This window comes from Phoca vitulina, unplaced genomic scaffold (assembly GCF_004348235.1).
Source record: "Phoca vitulina isolate PV1807 unplaced genomic scaffold, GSC_HSeal_1.0 scaffold34, whole genome shotgun sequence".
In the NCBI taxonomy this organism is placed as follows: domain Eukaryota; kingdom Metazoa; phylum Chordata; class Mammalia; order Carnivora; family Phocidae; genus Phoca; species Phoca vitulina.
In genome coordinates, this window is record NW_022589737.1 from 1,467,004 (window position 1) to 1,480,970 (window position 13,967).

Consider the following 13,967-nt stretch of genomic DNA (forward strand, 5'->3'; position numbering starts at 1 on the left):
CTTCTGTTTCTGTCCTTTCTGATTCTCATTATTTTTAAAAGTTCATGAAAAACATAATCTTAACAACCTGAGCATAAAATATATATTTATGGAAACTTCTTTATGAGAAAGAAAATGTTTTAAACTAATTATAAGCACAAATGAATTAAAATGGGGAAAGATTAAAAAAATAGATTCAATAATAAAATAAATAATAAAAATATCCTTTATTTCACATCAAGCTTAGTTTTTAGAAAAGGCTGAGGGAAAGAAGGGGAAGGAGAAAGGGAAAGACAAAAGAACGAAAAAGAAAAGGAGAAAGAGGAGAGACTTGAAATGTGATAGGACACAAGAAAGAAGGGGGGAGAGAATCTAAAGGAAACTTAAAGATACAAAAAAAGGACATAGAGGAATAAAAACAGAGATTTATAAACCCATGAGATAGACTTTCTGCACTAATGCGAGGAAAGAAAAAGAGAAAAAAGCAATCTATCTTTGCCTTCAACGTGCTAAAATCTTTCTTCCTTAAAAAAAAAAATGGTCCTTTGCTTCTGCTCTCCCTCTAGCTCCCATGCCATGACCCCATTCTCTTCTCAATGTTTCCTTGGAGTTTCTGAAGTCCATACAAGATGGGAAAATAGTTTTAATGGGAATGTATGATGATAGAGCAACCAAACTCAGGGATGAGGCATTGAATTGGGGAGCACATCTATCACTAATCTTGATTTTAGAGACAAATGGGTTCCTGTCTCACATTGAGGTCTTTCATCCATTTTGAGTTTATCTTTGTGTATGGTGTTAGAGAATGGTCGAGTTTCATTCTTCTGTATATAGCTGTCCAATTTTCCCAGCACCATTTATTGAAGAGACTGTCTTTTTTCCATTGCGTATTTTTTCCTGCTTTGTCGAAGATTCTTTGACCATAGAGTTGAGGGCCCATATCTGGACTCTCTATTCTGTTCCATTGGTCTATATGTCTGTTTTTGTGTCAGTACCATGCTGTCTTGGTGATCACTGCTTTGTAATATAGCTTGATGGGACTGGAGGAGATTATGCTAAGTGAAATAAGTCAAGCAGAGAAAGACAATTATATGGTTTCACTTATTTGTGGAACATAAGGAATAACATGGAGGACATTAGGAGAAGGAAGGGAAAATGAAGGGGGGGAAATCGAAGGGGGAGATGAACCACGAGAGACTATGGACTCTGAGAAACAAACTGAGGGTTTTAGAGGGGAGGGGGTGGGGGGATGGGTTAGCCCGGTGGTGGGTATTAGGAGGGCACGTACTGCATGGGGCATTGGGTGTTATATGAAAACAATGAAGCATGGATCACTACATCAAAAACTAATGATGTATTGTATGGTGACTGACATAACATAATAAAATAATAAAAAAAAGATAGAGACAAATGGGTCTTCTGTGGTGGGAAAGACATTAAGATAAAAAGCCCATTTGAACAGCACATAAAGAACAATAAGGACACAAACAAATATGAAGGATGGCCCAAAGTTGCTGAAATGAAAGGATGCATCCCCACGAAACAAGATGATTGTGGAGAAAATTGAAGGAAGTGCACTATCAGTATTGATGGGAGCTCTTCAAATATTTGAAGAGCATGCAGCCATCTCGGTGTGTGAAGGAGCATTATCTTTTTGATATCAGGATTATTTATTGCTAACGTAAATAGACATCTTTGTAAATAGTCATCATGAGCAAATGTGCAAATCACTGAGCCATTTCTAGGCACATTTTAGTATCGTGTTTAGACTGCTATGGTAATGACAACTTTTGATTCTAAAAGCATACTCAATGGATAACTGAACAGATTGTGGGAATATATATATATATATATATATACATACTGGTAGTTTTATTATCCTGAGTCTGTCTATTATCTATCTATCTATCTATCTATCTATCTATCTATCTATCTATCTATCATCTATCTATCATCTATCATCTATCTACCTATCTATATACTGGTGGCTATGAAAGTCTACCATGGAATAATATAGATTTTAGGGAGACTTTGTTTTCTTTTATATATAGATATAGCGTTTTGATGATAGTATCTTTTTTTTGATGATAGTATCTTTTAAAGTAGAAAGCTATTTGGCTTAGTCATGTGTGAAATAGTACTTTATAGTCTGACCCTCCTGCTATACCTCTTTTCTTTAGCTTTCTTTCCCTTCCCAAGAAACCTAGAAATAAAATATAAGCACAAACTTTAAATATACACAGTACAAAGTAAGTATATAAGTGTAGATGATATTGAGGAGCATAGCTTGCTGGGTTTTGTGTTAGCAATGTGAATACCTGATTTTGCAGAAGCTATTTGGAGTGAGGCAGGGGTTGGCTTCTCCAAAGCACCCGGGAAGCAGACCAGGTAATTCAGGACAGCCCTGTCAGTATATTGAAAGCGATACTGGTATATATTTTCCTTATTTGATTGTTATCAGCATGGACCAGGTGGTCTGGGAAGAGGCATGCTTTAATATCACAGCAATTTTGATTTGTAAACCAAGAAATTAATTCTGTATTTAAACTAATCAAATAACAACAACAAACAGAAAGTAAGAAGCATTGATGAAGAAGGGGACGAATTGGATCCTCATGAGAATGCAAAGTGGTTCAGCCACTGTAAAAAATAGTTTGATGATTCCTCAAAAGGTTAATTACCATATAATCCAGCAAGTCCCCCACTAGGTATATAACCAAAAGAATTGAAAAGAAGGACGCAAACAGATACATGTACACCAATGTTCACAGAAGCATTATTTATAACAGCCAAAGGTGAAGGCAACACAAATGTCCATCAACAAATGAATGCGAAGAGAGAGCATGGATTATATATAACATATAACAAAATATTGTTAAGCCATACAAAGGAATAAAATTCTGACACATGCTACAATATGCATGAACCTTGAAAACACACTCAGTTAAACAAGCCAGACAAAAACAACATTGTATAATTCCACTTGTACGAGGTAGGTAGAACAGACAGAGTCATAAAGTCAAAAAGCAGAATGGATGTTATCAGGGAAGACAGAGAAATGGGGAGTTACTGTGTAAGAGGGACTGAGTTTCTGTCTGAGATGATGAAAACATTCTGGAAAAGGATGGTGACCATGGCTGCAGAACGCTGTGGATGTAGTTAATGTCACTGGATGTACACTGAAATATGGTTAAAATGGTAAATTTTGTGTTATTTATATTTTACCACGATTAAAAAAAATAACGGGCGTGGTCTTGGTTTTCTGTTATTGTGCCATAGAATCCTCTGATTTAGGAGCTATATTATAATACGATTCTGACTTCTGATGGTGGGCACTTCGTACTAGGGAGTTAATATGTGCCAGCCACTGTGTAAAGTGCTTTTCGTGCGTTTTATCATTTGATCTTTACAAGAGCCATGGGAGGAAGTTTCCATCACCCCCAGTGTGCAGAAGGGGAAATGAAGGCTTGAGAAGCTTGGGGAATATTCCTGCAATCCATGTCACTGAGTGGTGAGCTGCAATTAGAGCCCAGATCCCTCTGCCCTGCTCTGCTGCTTCTGGTTTTCTGTGGCTGAGGCATTTCGTGCCACCTGCTGGGACCTGGGCCAGAACTCGGGAAAGGAAACTGAGCCCGGAAGTCTGGAGCTGAGTAGAGAGCCCTTGCTTGTCACCTTTTAACTCAGTCTAGCTCACCACAGTGCCATAACAGCTGTGTGACATTGGGTGAATGATTTCATCTCTCTGTTTCAGATTCCTCATCTGTAAATAGGACTATCCTATATCCTATCATATGAAATGCCTAGCAAGTAGGAAGAATAGCAACAGCTTCCATTCATTGAGTCATTACAATGTTCCAGGCACTGTGTTGGGGGCTCCTTATAGATACCATCTCTTTTAATTGTCACACGACGATACAAAGGAGATATATATAACTTCCATTTTATGGAGAAGAAACTTAGAATCAGGGTGGTTAAGTGTCTTCTGGCCCAGAATCCTGCAGCCAGCCCGTGTCAGAGTGCTGCGCTGCCTATGGGGCTCTGTTTGAAGCCAAAGCTTGTGCCCTCCACCACTTGGCTCTCCTACCTCCGTGGACCGTGCAGTAAAGAAGACACAGGGGTGAGTTAAACGGAGCAGAGCCTGGTGGCTGGGCCGAGGGGGGAAGGGAGACCTGGGCCAGACTTAGGAGACCAGGGCTGTCAGAGGGAAGGAAGCCAGGACTGGGCCACAGTGATGGTGGTGATGGTGCCAGTCCTCTGGGAACCCTCATGGGGCACTCATTTCTATTTTTTATTAATTAATTAATTAATTAGAGAGAGAGTGAGCAGGAGTGTGGGGGGGCAGGCAGAGGGAGAGGGAGAAGCAGACTCCCCACTGAGCAGGGAGCCCAATGCAGGGCTCAATCCCAGGACCCTGGGATTACAACCTGAGCTGAAGGCAGACACTTAACGGACTGAGCCACCCAGGCGCCCCAGGGCACTCATTTCTAGAGTGTAGAATGAGCGTGGGCAGATGCCTCTGTCACTTACCTGCTGTGCACATTCTACAAAGTTAATGAACCTCTCTGACACATAATTTTTTCACCTGTGAAATGGAGGTTATAACCTCATTGCATTGGAGGGTTTATGGGGTGATGCCTAAAATCACCAGTCCAGCACTTGCCACATAGTTGATAAGAAACAGCAGATTCCTGTGCTTAATATATACCTAAAAGCCATGAACTCAATCCTCATATTTACAGTGTAATGTGGGAGGTGGCTGTGGTACAGAGAAGCTAAGGAGTTGCCCAAGTTCTTTAGGGCTCATGAGAGAATGGTGTGTGATTCAGATTCAGGCAATCTTCTTCAGAATATGTGGTCTTTAATACTAAGTTATACAACAACCAGAACATGTCCCTTCCCACTGTCCCCATCATATCTCCTCATCCCAACCAGCCCCAAGAAGGCAGAGGACGCTCTGTGGGAAGCCAGGGTCTCTTGCCAGGCCCTCCCTGCTTCTGGGACCTCCTCAGGCCTAGAGTGTCATTGACCTGGTGGGATTTAGGATCTGAGACATTTGGGAAATGATTTGGGGACCTTTGCCAGCATCCCTTCCTTGTTATCTGGCTCACTATTGCAACAGCCCAGGAGTTCCCCTACACATGGTCTCTGTATTCGTTAGAGTTGCTATTGTCATCTATTCAGGGCTCCTAGGTGTCCCAGTGCAGACTCCCCCTTTTCCTCACCCCACCTAGCCTTGGGGTTTGGCTTCCAGCCAGAAGAGCAGAACCAGACGACCAGGCTGGCTGGGGCTTACTTGGGCCCAGACGGCATTTCGAAGTTGCATCACATCCCTTCTTCAACCACAGCTCATTTCTCTTGGGCCTCTTGGCTCTTAGGAGACAGTGTGGGTGGCAGTGGAGAGCGAAGGCATTTCTGGAAGTTGATGTTTGCTCAGGAAGGATGGGCAGGATGCCGTTGGGAGGAGATCCCTGCAAATCAGCTGAATAGGTCTGGCTGCATTGGGACAGGGTTGAATGGAACATGCTCCTTCACGTTCAAGCTGTTGCAGTAGCTTTCATTACAACAGAAGAACACGTTTTTCTCCCTATTGGTGATGCGGACATATTCCACACATCTTTTGGGGCAGCCCAGGGTGGAATACTGATAGGAGTATTCTGAAGAGTGACAGAGAGAGGCCCAGGTTAGACTTGGTACGTGAGGGCATGTGGCTGAGAAAGCAGTCCCTGCCTTCCCCCCTGTCCCCCGAGGCAGAACCCGAGACTTGCAGCCCCTCCATACCAGGGACAGTCTCCTTCCGGGACAACTCACCCCATCCCAACACCCCCACGCCTTTACAGCAAAGGATCTGCCACAGCTGTACTGTCTTAGGGATTCAGTCACTGAATATCAGGGATGGATGGGAATTTGGAAGTCAACCATAAAACCGGATCGTTGTATAGATGAAGACATTTGAACTTAGAGAAGGCAAGTAACATGCCCTAGACTATTGGCTGAGTTAAGCCAGAGCTGGTGAGACTAGACAAGTCTGACTCCAGATCTAGTGCACCCCCCTTTTTTATTTTGCCAGAACAATCATAAAATTCGATCTCCCATCGCCCTCCTTCTCCTGTCCTCATCTTACCGCCAGTGAAATGTTGAATATACACTTCTTTGGTCTGGCATGTAAAGTCAGGATATCTGGATCGACAGGAACCTAAGTTCTTTCTGCAGTTCTTGCCAACAAATTCATCACAGGAAGTGCAAATTGTCCCTGTAAGATCTGGACATTATGTGAGAAGTATAGGGTGAGACCGAGGGATGCCAAGTCATGAGAGGGGGAGGGAGGGGTCATCACTGTTGATGTTGAGACTGAGGCCACGACCCTTGACTTTCCAGACTTCCCTTATCCATCCTCTAGGGTCCCTCCCTGCAGAGCCCAAATTTATCAAGAAGACAAGTTTTAGGAGTTACACGGTTATCAGGAAGCCCTCTCCCTTCTTTCCAGGATCAGCCTGCAGCTGTGGCTTCTGAAGGAGACACTGATATGGGCATTTCTTGCTGGTAGGGATGGGCTAGGTTGGCTGAGAGAGAAGACCCAGGGTCCAGTGGGGGAAAAGAAGGAGGAGGATCTCTCTTCTGAATTATTTATCCAGACTTGGGTCTTAGTTGAAAGAAAAGGTGATGTAGCTCTCTAGCTAGTCTATCTGTAGACCCCAGTGGTTCTGCGTTATCCCTCCCCCTCACACCGTTCCTAGAGTGAGAGTTTGGTGAAACTCCTGGACAGCAGCAGTAGCAGGGTCCCCAGAAGAGTTTCCATGGGGGGTGGGAAGGGAGTTTGCAGCAGCCAGAGAGGCTCAGGGCCTGGACACCATCAACACTGTCAGGATTTTCTAGGGCATTACTCCCTGAACCCATCCTCCTGCCCCCCTCTGCCTCCCTGCCATGGGACTCACCCACTGTGGAAGACCAGCCCAGAAGCAGGAGGGCTCCTGGGAACGGGAAGAACAGGAGCCAGTCCATGTATGTTGAGGAAAGGATGATGAGGCAGGCAATCAAGCTCCAGGAAGGGTTCGGCAACGGAGCGCAAGACAGGATGTGGGATGGAGAAGAGGCTGTCTCTTCCTCTGTGAGTTACGTCCTGGACTGTGAGAGGTGCAGTTCATTTACCTGTCCGGGGAGGCCCTGCCTCTGAGAGAGTGGGCGTTGTGCCGCCTCTCCCCACTCCACAGCCAATGCAGGGCCTCAGCCAAGAAACTTGCACAGGAAAAGAGTGACCTTAACTCTCAAAGGAAGACAGGATAGTGACCACCTCATCCCAAAGAAGGCAAGGGATCTCCGTGAGGCAGAGATGGAAGCCACCTTCAGATTCTACAGTTTTTCTGGCTACCAACTGCCCCCACTGAGCCCTGGCACCAGGCTTTGCCTCACAGGCATGCAAGTGCATGGCACACTCCTGTGTTGCGTTGGATTCCTTGATTCAGCCAAACCACATAACGCGGTTATAGGACTTGATTACTTTCAGAGCGTTTCACAGTATAGTCCACCTAATAATCTCAAATCTATTCAGAGGAAGAATTGGTCACCATTGACTAGAAGGGAACACCAATTTATGGAAGGGGGATAACGTAAAGAATTGCAGGATTTGACTAAGCAGAATCAAGATCAATGGCATTCTGTAATGAGAAAAAGGTGCACAAGAAGTTCTAGAGATGGGAACCTATGTCACAGATCAGATGCTTTTCTCATAATGTCTTCATCTGGTTTTGGTATCAAGGTAATTATGGCTCCATTAAAGGAGTTTGGACAAAAGAACTCTTCAATTTTCTGGAAGACTTTTTCTGGAATTAGTAGTATACCTTCCTGAAATGTTTCACAGAGTTCACTAGGGAAGCCATCTGGGCTTCCCTTGTGAGGTTTTTAACTATGAAGTCAATATCTTTCATGGATAGAAGTCTATTTATGACTTTTGGGGTGTCCTTTGGTACTTGGAATCCTTTGGGACTGCCCATCATCTAGCACAATAAGCACCATATGAGTTTGCCTATTATAGTTTGCTTTTGTGAGGACTTCAGATAATCTATTTGCAGTGTTTGCAACACAGAGAAGGTGCTTAGAATTAGTCATTTTTTTTTAAGATTTTACTTTTTTTTTTTTTTTTTGAGAGAGAGCACAAGGAGAGGGAGAGGCGGAGGGAGAGGGAGAAGCAGACTCCCCATTGAACAGGGAGCCTGATGTGGTGCTTGATCCCAGGACCCTGAGATTGTGACCTGAGCCAAAGGCAGACCCTTAACCTACTGAGCCACCCAGGCGCCCCTATAGTAATTATTATTGCTATCTTCTAAGGAGAAAAAGAACCATCTTTAGTGACGGCAAAAACATTCTCGAGGTTAATTTTATACTATAGAATGGCAGGAATTCGAAAGATTCAAATACTAACCCTCCTTCTGTGGCTCCAGCGAGGAGTTGCCCGTGAGAGGTGGGTGTCCTGCATTCTAGCTGGGGACTCTTCCGATAGCTCTGCCCTGGTCACAGAGCCCTCTGATGTGAGGAGCAGGCTAAGTCACCCTGAGTGGGTCCCACATGTCTTCTGGTTCTGGAGGACCAAGGCGATTCCTCAGTTAATTCTGATGGAGGTCCTGGAGGAAATTTCTTGAGACATTGACCCTGGACTGTTTTGTCTCCTTGAAGCATCTTTCTACCCATTTCACAGGTTTGTAAATGGAGCCTAAAAAGGTTAAGTGATTTGCTAAAGTCAAAAGGCTAGGGAGCAGAGCTGTGATTGCAGCTTGGGCCTGCCCCAAAACCCATGCAGCTTTAATTTTTTTTTACATTTCAGCATTATAGAATTATAATTGACAAATAAAATTGGAAAATATTTAAAGTATACATCATGGTGGTTTGATACACACACAAACACACACACATACACACACACACACACACACACACACACACTGTGAAAGATTTCCCCATCCCCCATCTAAATAGTTAACATATCCATCATCTCACATATTTATCTTTTTGGCGGGGCAGAGGGGGGTGTGAGAACATTTAAGTTCTCCTTACCTTCTTGGCAAATTTCAATTATACAATACAATGTTGTCAATCATAGTCTCCACGGTTTACATTAGATCTTCACACCTTGTCTTATAGTTGAAAGTTTGTACCTTTTTATGAATCTGTCCCTATTTCCCCCACCCCTCCCCACCCCTGGCAACCACTTTTCCACCCTCTGTTTATATAAATTAGATTTTTTTTTTTTTTTAGATTACACATATAAGTGGTACCATGCAGTGTCTGTCTGGCTTATTTCACTCAGCATAATGTCCTCAAGGTCCATCCTTGCAGCTTTTTTTTTTTTTTTTTTTTTAGAGCAAGAGAGAGGGCAGGGGAGGGGCAGAGGGGGGGAGAAAATCTCCAGCAGACTCCCCGCTGAGCATGGAGCCTGATGCAGGGCTCGGTTTCATGACCTGGGGATCATGACCTGAGCCCAAACCAAGAGTCGGACACTGGACTGACTGAACCACCCAAGGGCCCCATCATCCCTGCAGCTTTTATTTTTTTTTAAGATTTATTTATTTATTTATTTGAGAGAGAGAGAGAGCGAGAGAGAGCAGGAGAGGGGCAAAGGGACAGGGAAAGAATCCTTAAACCGACTCCCTGCTGAGTGCAGAGCCCAACCCCAGGACCCCGAGATCACAACCTGAGCCAAAATTAAAAGTCCAACCCTTAACCGACTGGACCACCCAGGCGCCCCGTCCATGCAGCTTTTAATCACTATGCCAGATGATGTGTGTAAAGCGATGACCCGGTGACTCGGATACAGCAGGGACTCGCTTAGCATTTTTTTCTGTTTGCTGTCCATCCGAAGCACAGACATAACTCTCTGCTGTCTGAGCAGAGGTCATAAGTTGAATGTTAAAATATTCTGGAGCACTGAGGTCTGCAAGGAAAGCCAGAGGGGCCAGTCAGTGTGTAGCGGACCTGGGAAGCGCACCTTGTCCTAAGTATCAAGGCGAGGACGCAGGATCAGCCTGCTTTTGTTACTGAAAGGGGAGGAGGGGGGCATGCAGCTCACTGGGTAAGAAGATCCTCTTGTGAGCCAGGCATTCTGCATTTAAATCCTTGCTCAACCTCTTAACAGCACTCTGATCTTGGGCAAATTCGTAACTTCTCTAAGGTCCATTTCTTGAACGGTAAAGTGGAGATACTACTAGTATCCACAGCACACGCTCGTTGTGATGATTGAATGAGCTAATATGGGCAAAGCTATCAGAGCAGTTGTGGGCCAGCAGCTAGGATTTCTAGTCGGCCTAAGCTGGGCGGGGGGCAGAGGAAAGGGTCGCTCCAGGATGGGAGACATGGTGTGACATCGCCCGTGAAAGTCTGGCACGACAAGCAGGCTCAGGCTGAACTGCACCATGAGATCGTGTCCTGGGGAGAGAACCACACTGATGGCGTTTTAGCCCGGAACACTTGTGGGAATCTCACCCGCCACGGCCCTAAGCACCTCGCACAGCTCATGATTCCTTACGAGTCTGGGGATCGGGGATCGTCCCCGTTTCTAGAAGCAGAAGTTGAGACTCTTCATAAACAGAAGAGCTGAGATTTGAGGCACAATCGATCTGATTCTACTGCGTAGGCTCTTACAATTGTGGATACAGCCTTGTGAGTAAGGTGCCGAAGAGGCTTGGCACCCTGAAAGGAAGCCGGGATGAAGCCACTAGAGAGAGGAGTTTGCGGACTTGCGGAGAAGGCAGAGCAATGGGAGGACTCTGTCTTTGGTGGAAACATGCCTGCTTTCTTAGGCCCTGCCTGACGGGGACCAGCCACAGGCTGCAAGGCAGTCTTCCATGTTCTGTCCTGCAATGACTCTATTTCTCCTTGGGGCCTTTTAAGTATTATTTCTTCTTTAGGCCTCTTGGCTGACCCCCGCCCCCTCACCACCAGCTTTTGCTCTTCTCTCTACGGACCCGAGAAGGACCATTGTCATTGCCCAAAGTACTAGGAGTCCCACTTCCTGGAGGAGGCTGAGGGTTGAGAGCATTGCTTAGCATGGAGGTGGAGGGGCTACAACAGAGTTGAGGAGACCAAACCCCTGGGTGCCAGGGGTCGGAACAAGGGTACATTCTCTCGTTTGCTCCCAACCACAAACCTCTAAGGGAGGTGACAGTCTGGCTACTTTAGGGGTGAGGAAACAGAGCTCCGAGAAGGGGTGACCAGAGGGGATGAAGACTCTCAGAGCCCTGTGCTTATTGGGACCACACCGTACAATCTCTTCAGTCTTCAAAATAATTTAGGGTGGTTGGGGCATGCTTGGGGATGGGGGTGGGGCTTCAAAACCCATTACCTGGATACAACCCAACCCTACCCCAAGCCCAAATTCCTCCCCATCTCAGACTATTTATGGCAAACCCACCCCCTGAGAAGATGGGGGGAAAACATGTAGCCATCTTTAGCCAGAGGAGAAGTGACTTCAGGAATCCAAGTCTGGGGGGTTTTCTAACTGCCTTTGGAGTTAGTCCAGGAGTGTGTCCAAACACAACAGCCTGCAGAGAATCTGAGGGAGAGGAGGAGTGGGGCTCTTCGCCCTTTCCCAGCTCTTTACGGTTCCCTCTGGGCCCCAGAACTCAGTGCCATCTCCTTAAACTATTGCTGTAGCTAAGAAAGAAATTTGGGAAGCTAATTCCTAATTCTGCAGTTTTGTTTGTTTTTTAAGATTTTATTTTTTTAAGTAATCTCTACCCCCAACGTGGGGTTCGAACTCACAACCCTGAGATCAAGAGTCACACGTTCTACCCGCTGAGCCAGCCAGGCGCCCCCCACCATGCCTGAGGTGTTTTTGGCACAAGACTGCCCAGGTGTATTCCCATGTATTTAATACATAGTGAAGATCTCAACACTCCAGAACTCAACACACACCGAAGGAGGGTAACTGTTAGCCCAAAGGAGTGACTGTGGACGATGAGCCCGGCCCAACCATGGGCCATCTGGGCCCAACCATGAAATAGTCATGATGATAATAATAATGATAAAATAGCAGCCACTTACTGAATAGTCATTGTGTGTCAGGCACTGTGCTCGACTTTGTATGTATTATCTCATTTAAGTATCATAACAACTTCATTATTATTCCCTTTCAGGTGAGGAGCTGAGGTCCTGCAATGTTAAATATCTCACACAGGTGTCTTTTCTCTTCTTTTTTTTTTTAATTTAAAAAATTTTTTAAATTTAAATTCAATTAGCCAACTGATAGTACATCGTTAGTTTTAGGTGTAGTGTTCAATAAATTATCAGCGTCATTTGTAGTCAGTGGCAGAGTTGGGATTCATACCGAAGTCTGCTTAACTCCAAGCACGAGCTTTTAATCACTTTGAATGGGGCGATGGCCACTTTAAGGAGAAGCAACTGGCTAAGGTGAAGGTGGCCCCTTTAGGAGAAGGATTCTTTGGGGTATCCTCTGGGCATGTGTTGAGAGCTAAGCAGGGAGGCGCTCTATTGTGCTAAGTTACAACACGGGCTTGGTGTTCACTTTTTTCATGGCTTTATCTTGTTTTTATTTTTTTTAAAGACTTTAGTTATTTAGTTGAGACAGAGCACGCGAGCATCAGCGTGGGGGAGCGAGTGGGCAGAGAGAGAGGGAGAAGCAGGTTCCCTAGTGAGCAAGGAGCCTCATGTGGGCTCGATCCCAGGACCCAGGATCATGACCTGAGCTGAAAGCAGATGCTTAACCGAGTCCAAGCGCCCCATCTTGTTTCTATTTTACCGGGGTTTAATTATTTCATTTAGCCTGGGGTAGGGGTCAAGGTCTCTGCCATGACCCTCTGGCATCTCCTTCTCTTGGCCAGCTTCCCTTTCCCTTTCGGGGGTATTCTCTTCATCTTCCTGAGCTTGTTTTCCCTCAGGGTGGTCACTGTGAACTTTAGTGGCAGGTTGATGGGATGACCGGTCATGGGCAGAGAGATTTACACCCACCTTGACCGGCTTCTTTCTCAGCCCCAGGCTCAGAGTGTCCCATGCCTCACTGTTACACTGTGGCTCCCAATGTACCAGGACTGAGGGATGGGGATGTAGGGAGTATGTTTTCTTGAGCCATTGCGTCAAGGTTTCAGTTAATTTTCATTGCCCAGTCCTGGCAAAGGTGCTACCCAAAATATGTTTAATGAACTGTTAAACTAAACCCACGTCTTCCTAGTTGACATCAGTTCTCCCTCCGCACGGGCATTACGAGAGATATCTGCACGTAGACAACAATCAGTTCACGTGTGCTTCTCGAGCTCCTACCCTTGGCCCAGCCCTGTCCTAAGCACTCTGGAGAATGCAAGTGAACATAAGTTAAGTCCCCAGAGGTGCTAACAATCTAGTAGAGAAAAATGAGGCTAGATGGAGGAAATAGTCCCAATGTTAAAACAGATTTCAGTGCCCCCAAAGTATTTTTTTTCCAATGGCATCTCCCTTGAATCTTAATCATATTTCAAACAAAGGACAGGATAGCTTTACAGAGGTAGGGGATTGGAGAGCCGTATTCATGTGGCGCGGGGGTGGCGGGGGGGGGGGAGGCGGGGAATGGGGGAAGGAGAGGAGGAATATTCGGGAAATACAAGTACTGGGAAAGACAGAGAGAGGAGTGGAAGAATGGGGGATGGGTGAGGTTGGGAGCTGATTGTGTGGAGGGTATGAAGTTGGTATGAGATGGGATATGTAATCAGTTGTTTGATTTTGGACATGTTGAATTTGAGATGCCCATTCAAATGGAGACAAGAGATGTCAGAGGAGGGTTCAAAGGAGGGAGGTAAAGATTTGTGGGGCATCAGGTAATTAATAGGGCAAGAAGACCAAGGGCCTATCGTGTCCATAGTCTCAGGTTTTGGGTGCTGAAAAGAAAAAATAAAAACCTGAAACTCAAGGGGCGCCTGGCTGGCTCAGTTGGTTCAGCGTCTGCCTTCGGCTCAGGTCATGATCCCACGGTCCTGGGACCGAGCCCCACGTCGGGATCCCTGCTCAGCAGG